The sequence below is a fragment of the Marmota marmota genome, unplaced genomic scaffold (genome assembly GCF_001458135.2).
Source record: "Marmota marmota marmota unplaced genomic scaffold, marMar, whole genome shotgun sequence".
Taxonomy (NCBI): domain Eukaryota; kingdom Metazoa; phylum Chordata; class Mammalia; order Rodentia; family Sciuridae; genus Marmota; species Marmota marmota.
The window spans coordinates 31,675,024-31,681,830 of record NW_026000174.1 but is presented as its reverse complement, the minus strand read 5'-3'; positions in this window follow the sequence as shown (position 1 = coordinate 31,681,830).

Below are 6,807 nucleotides of genomic sequence, written 5' to 3'. Positions count from 1 at the left end.
CCTCCGCTCTCTTCCCGGCTCCTTTCGCTCGCTCAGGACTGCGCCACCTGCCCCAGGAGTCGGTGAGTTACTCCAACGTCAACTACCGTCTGTGGAGAGCAAACCTGGACTGGGCTACTTAATGCCAGATGTCCTTGTGAAAGTCTCCATGTCTGTAAAATGGGGAAGACGAGAGTACCTACTTCAGGCAATTGTCTGGAGAATTAAATGAGAAAAAGCATGTAAAGCTCCCAGCCAAAGTTTATAAGGTGATTATGGATGGAATAGGTGTTGGCTACGAACATATCTGTCACTGTGCGTTTGTGTGTTCTTGGGCAAGTCATTTCTATCGCATTCTGTGAGGACTCTGTTTCCTCATAGAAAACAGAAAATATCCTTGAGTTCCTCCGCGACTGCTAGACTGCAAGAGCTGACATTTAAACTCTGTCCTGATTAATGTCCCCATGCCTATTCCCTTTCATAGTCTGGGGGAACTGGCATTTAAGCCCTCTCCTGCTTAATGGTCCACGACGAAGTAAGAATAAGTCTTCGTTCCTGTCTTCGGGGAGCACCCATGGGGGCGTGAAGCTCTTCTACATGGGCACCCAGAATACGTTGAGGCTTTTTTTCCCGCTTAGCACAGTTTTTTGAATTATTCCTTAATGTGTCTGATGCCAAACCAAACCGGATTAAGGCATTTAGAAGCTAAAGAACTGAAAATCTGATGAACTGAAAATATTTTGACTCTCTTATTCTATAAAAATAAGGTTAAACCGTAAAATAAGTGTCTAGAAATCCAACAAAGTACGGAATTTTCCCATGAAAAATACTCCTATGATACAATTAAATTATAAAACTCTTATGATTATTTTAGTGCACCTGCCGACTGGTTACACAAGCCCTGGGTTACCCTCAAAGCCCAAGTTTACTGAAAATGGGAACCATGTTTTTTCATCTGTGAACTCCCAGTTCCCTCATGGCATTGAAAACTATTCAGCACAATTGTATTGAGTGGATGGGTGGATGTACAGATGTGTCCTCAACTTTTAATAATACAAGGAAGGACAAATTGAGTGACAAATAGAATTTCAACACCTTCCTTTAAGAGCCAGAAGAAAGAGCAAGTAATTAGAACTGAGTAGGATCAAGCATTGGGCAAGGTTTCACAGAAAACAGAAGCTTTGGGTGTGGTCATTTCCTTTACCTAATCAAAGCTGTTTTTTGATCACTTACTATGTGTGCCTGTGTTTTCCATGAATTATGTCTAATCCAGGAGATGGGTGTTATTTTTCTCCTCTCTCAGAAGAGGAAAGAGATTTAGACTGATTCCACAAACCCAAAGTGGAGAGAGAGAGGATTCAACTCAGTTCTCTTCCTGTGCTTTAGTCAAAGTAGTTTGGTTCTTTCATTTTCAAGGATTTATGTTGAAGGTATTGTTGAATTTAGGGAGGCTTGAAAGCTGCTACTTCAATGATTTTATATTGATATTCTAACATATTGGAAGATTCTAGTGCAAATAAATTCTAATATTCCACTTCCTAGTCAGATTCCTTATTCCCTTCTGCCTTTGTTTTTATGCCTCCAATGAGCTATTTCAGATTAGAATAATAATGTTATATGAAAATAAACACAGTGATGCCTTTATGTGTCCCCATTAACTCTCATCTTTGAGACTGCCTCTGCCTTACAGACCCACCCCAGTAAAATAGCGTGATTATAGGAGCGCATTCCTGAAGCTGCCTGCCATGCCTGGAATCCCAGCTCCAGCCCTTAGTAGCTCTGTGTGCTTAGGAGAGTTGCTAAATCTCTTTGGTCTTCAATTTCATCATCTGTAAGAATGGGACAATAACGGAACTTACTTAACAGTGCTGTCTAGAGAATTAAGTGAGCTAATAAATGAAGAGTAGAGGACAACCTGGTTCATTCTAGGCTCTGTATACGGGTTAGCTATTTTCCTTTTCATTGTCATTGCCTTCCTCGGGAATGGGTATGGAGGAGAGAACTAAATCTCCCAGCTGAGTGCTGTCATGGGAAGGGCCAAGGATTCAGCAGACCTGGCTTCTAGACCAACTTATATATTGCTTTCTGTGTATATAAGTTTCCTAGGGCGACCTTCCAAAGTACCATAGACTAGGTAGCCTAAACAACAGAAAGTTATTGTCTTGTAGTTCTGAAGCCAGGAAATCTGAGATCAAAATATTGGCAGGGTTGATTTCTTCTGAGGCCTCCCTCCTTGGCTTGTAACTGGTTGTCTTCCTCCTGTTTCTTCACATGGTCTCATCTTTTGCACATATGAGTCCTAACTTTCTCTTCTTATAAGGACACCACTTAAATTAGATTAAAGTCCATCCAATGACCTCATTTTTAAAGTGTGTTTTTTTTAAGGACCCTAACTCCAAATATAGTCTATTCTGAAGTAGCAGGGGTTTGGGCTTTCAATGTATGAATTTTGGGGGCATGGGGGAGAATTCAGCCCATAACTGTGTGACCCTGGGCAAATCACTTCCCCTCTCTGTGAATGTTTTCTTATTATTATTAAGCTGGAAGCACTAATCTCTATGATCCCTCTTAGCTTTGATTATGGAATTTTCCCAGCTGAGACTAACCTCTGCTTCTCTGGTACCCCCAGTACTTTTTGATTTCCTATAAGCAACACTATCCTCATTCTACAAGAAATATATTAAATTCCTGATATGTACCAGGCACTGTTCAGTGTTGGGATCTTGAGCAACACAGAGAAATTGGCTCCCAGGCTTTCTGGGGCTTACTATGTAGTAGCAAGAGAGACTTTTTAATCAAATGGTCTCCTGTGTACCTTCCTCTCATAGCCAGCTTTGTAGTTCTTGGGCAGATTCTCTTTCTTCTCCTTGGCCATGGACTACTAGTGTACATTGGGCTTTTATTTCCATCATGCACAATGTCTGGCACATGGTGAAGTTTAGAAAGAAATGTCCAAATAAAATGATTACAACTGAAAAAATGGCCCGTAAAGTGATGTTAAAGGTGGCTCAATTCCATAAATTATTCTAAGAAGTGATTCTACAATATCTAACAATTATTTGATTTAAAAATTCCATAGAAGGGTCTGATAATCCCAGCTGTCATAATATGTGTGACCACTGATTTGTTTTGACTAAACTTCTAATTCTGGTCTCATTTCTTCCACATGCCTGGACAGGACAGTGGCATTTATTTGAACTGAAGTTTGTGGATATAATTATTTTGATAGTGCACCAAAGTGATCCTTTTGAATGTCAAAAAATAAGTAAATACATAACAAGTTAAAAAAAATCTGTCTACATAGAGCTACTTAGAAACACCACTTAGGAAATCACACTATTCTGGGGCACTAAGCTGGAAGGCTGGATAGGATATGTGTTTGCTGTCCTATAGGCAACAAATGATTGTTGAGCTCCTGATATGTTTCAGCTACAGCTAAGACGTGGGAGTAAAGTGGAGGACAACACAGCCCCTGCTCTTTGGGAGTTCAATTTGAAGGAGGCAAATTCTGATGGAGACAGAGAAATAGATGAAAAGAAGAACTGGTGAAAAGGAGACAGGGCAGGAATTCTTAAGTCTTGTGCAATCTCTTGTCTTCTACTCATAAAAAAAGCAGCACTGAGAAATGTTAAAAATCCTGTACAAATTATCAAGATCTAGTCCTGAGATACTCTAAGAACCACCATTAATATGGGTTGCATTTCTAGACCAGATTAGGATGCCCTCCCTGTTAATTGACTCCTTAGCACCCTCTAATTCTACAACAGGTCCTATGGAACTTTTTTACATTCACATTTAGAGAATCTATTTTTTTAAAAAAATTTTTAGTTATACATGGACACAATATCTTTATTTTGTTTATTTATTTTTATGTGGTGCTGAGGATCAAACCCAGGATTTCACACATGCGAGGCGAGCGTTCTACCACTGAGCCACAACCCCAGCCCCTAGAGCATCTATTTTCTCCATATTCCATGAGCTGTTCTGTGAGCACAGAATCTGTGCCTCTCTCAGACCTAAATGTGTTCCCAATGCATAGCACAGTATGGGGCCCATGGGAGCCCCCTCAGTATTCAGTTGCTGAGTGAATTAACAATTGTCATTCATTTTTATGTATATTCCTAACACTAGCACATCTCCTAACATGGGCTAATCCACAAATACATTAAAGGATCCCATTTATGGCTCTGCATAGTTTGCAAAACACTTTAGCTTCCACTTTGAGATTCATAACTGTTGGGACTCTTAACTGCCTGGTGATCTAGGTAGAGCAGGGATGAGTGTCACACTTCATTGACTATGGCTCAGGGAGCATAAGCAGTTGTCTGAGTATATCAGGCCAGTGAATGTTAAAAAGCAGAGGCTGCAAACATCCAATAATAAAGTCAGTGCTGTCTCCTTGTTGTGACCTTGTCAATACAGTCACTGGCAAGAACTAAGTTCAGAGCCCAGGAACTAGCTGTAGGTTCAGGGTCTTTTAAACTTGAACTTATGTAAATATATGAAAGAGAAAACCAAACCAAATCAACAAAACCCAAAAAACAAAACCTTCATAATGGTGCTTTTTTAAAGCTATTTTCAATCTCACACCTTTTTGGGGAATCAAGGTAGGATATGTGTTGTAGGGCTCACTTTCTTCATCCTCCTAGGAAGACATCACTTTGAGCCTCCATCCTCTCATCTGTAAAATGAGGATTAAATGAAAGAATGTATCTAATGTGCATACAGTAAGTTCTGTATAAATTTGGCTGTTGCTAGGTACAAAGTCAGCTGAGAAAAACTAAAATCTTAGGGAAAACTTGAACTTAACAGTGATCATGAACTGAGCTCTAGAATATTCATCACTTCACAGGAAATACAATGACCAAGGTTTTATTGGCTAAAAGACTAGGTTCCTAGTATTCTTCTGCATTATTACAATTTGTCCTTAAAGCTTATAACATGACATTACTATTGCCAGATTTTAGAATTTTCTGCAGAAACACAATCAGGTAGATTCCTAAGTTTTACAGGTGACCTCTTATAAGAATAATTGTTCTTCTTTTTCCATCACCACCCTACCTACACATTGTATTATTTTGATGATGAGAAAAGCTGCATTCCTCTCAGCTCTGTCTTTACTGGAGGACAAGGCACTGGCCAAATGTCTTGTTAGCTGCTGCTCCAAATATAGAGTTGTGTCCATAGTAATTGCCACAGGGCTGCCTATGGTATGAGTTGTTCAGGAATATAGAAGTCAGCATCATCTGAGTCCCAGTTGGTTAACTGCCATTTCAGTTTCTAAATACAATACTTCTATATTGGAACATGACAAAATCTGGATTTCCTAAACTGAAGGCATTAGAGTCATTCCAAAGGTCACTGATTCCCAGATGAATCTGACTTCTGGATACATGGGTTGTGAGCAAGGGAAATAGATGGGATGGTAGGACAGGCAGAACACTAAGTAAAATAATAGAGTGAAATCATGTCATTCCCTCAAATCTTCTGTGACTTCCTGTTGCCTGTCATAGTCTCGACTCCTTAGTGGGACTGAGACACCATCAGGAACCAGGCAGCCACACTCACTGGTTCTTCTCATTCTTTGTCTTCCCCCATCTCTCAGCCTCTGTTGCCTCTGAACATCTGTTCTTTCTGTAGAGAGGGGTCCATGGCCTCATGGCTTTTGCTTTTCTACAACTTCTGCTTGGATATGATGCTAGCAGTAGCTCTGAGTCTATAGGAGTTTGTAGCCCCAGGACTACTACTTGCTTGTTACTATTGCTGTATATTTTCATTCGGATTCTTCCTTTTTTTTTTTTGTAGTGTGGTGCTAGGATGGAACCTGGGCCTACCTAGGCAAACATTATACCACTATCTTTGTTCATATTGTTAAAGGAGAAAGTCCATTTAGTAGTTCCTTATTCAATGATTTAGATGGTCCCACTCGTTCACTCAGCTGTGATGGAATATCTTGGTTTTGTCACAATCTCCAAAGTTTTTAGTGAGGTTTATAGGTGGAAACAATTTTTGGAGAAGGGAGCCTACACTATCTGAAATTCCATGGATTAGAGATTCATTTGATTTTACAGTAGACATATTCAGGAAGGTGTGTTAGTTTCCTAGGGCTGCCAAAGTAAAATACCAAAATGAATGGCTTAAAACAACATGAATTTATTTCCTCATAGTTATAGAGACTAAGGATCCTAAATCAAGGTGTCACAGGGCACAATCACTCTGAGACTGCCTCTTAGTTTCTGGTAACTATTGGCAATCCTTGTATGCTGGGCTTTTTAGGCATATTATTCCAGTCTCTGCCCCTTTCATGAGATTCTCCTTGTCTGTCTCCATACCCACATTTCCCTCTTCTTGTTTGGATAGAAGTAATTGAATGAAGTTCTGTATTAATCCAGCCTGAAATAATTTTAACTTGATATTTCTGCAAAACCTTATTTCTTTTTTTTTTTTACTCTTTTTTTTTATTGTTGGTTGTTCAAAACATTACATAGTTCTTGATATATCATCTTTCACACTTTGCTTCAAGTGGGTTATGAACTCCCATTTTTAGCCCATATACAGATTGCAGAATCACATCAATTACACATCCATTGATTTACATATTGCCATACTAGTGACTGTCGTGTTCTGCTACCTTTCCTATCCTCTACTATCCCCCCTCCCCTCCCCTCCCCTCTTCTCGCTCTACCCCCTGTACTGACCTTCATTTCTCCCCCTTGTATTATTTTTCCCTTTCCCCTCATTTCCTCTTGTATGTTCTTTTGTATAACCCTGAGGGTCTCCTTCCATTTCCATGCAATTTCCCTTTTCTCTCCCTTTCCCTCCCACCTC